Here is a 450-nt window from a genome sequence, read left to right as displayed (position 1 = left end):
ATCAGAACCAGAACATCTGAGCTCCTCCAAGAACCACAACACAGATCCATCAGAACCAGAACATCTGAGCTCCTCCAAGAACCACAACACAGATCCATCAGAACCAGAACCTCTGAGCTCCTCCAAGAACCACAACACAGATCCATCAGAACCAGAACATCTGAGCTCCTCCAAGAACCACAACACAGAACCATCAGAACCAGAACATCTGAGCTCCTCCAAGAACCACAACACAGATCCATCAGAACCAAACTACAAGAACAGAACCAGAACATCTTCTACACAGCCAAGGGCACAAGGAGACAAGGAAGGAGACAAGAAAGGAGGAACCATGAGTAAAGGACACAAGGAGACAAGGAAGGAGGAACCATGAGTAAAGGAGACAAGGAAGGAGGAACCATGAGTGAAGGAGAGAAGGAGACAAGGAAGGAGGAACCATGAGTGAAGGAG

The sequence above is a fragment of the Cyprinodon variegatus genome, unplaced genomic scaffold (assembly GCF_000732505.1).
Source record: "Cyprinodon variegatus isolate N-32 unplaced genomic scaffold, C_variegatus-1.0 Scaffold2204, whole genome shotgun sequence".
Taxonomy (NCBI): Eukaryota; Metazoa; Chordata; class Actinopteri; order Cyprinodontiformes; family Cyprinodontidae; genus Cyprinodon; species Cyprinodon variegatus.
This window is presented reverse-complemented; position numbering follows the sequence as displayed.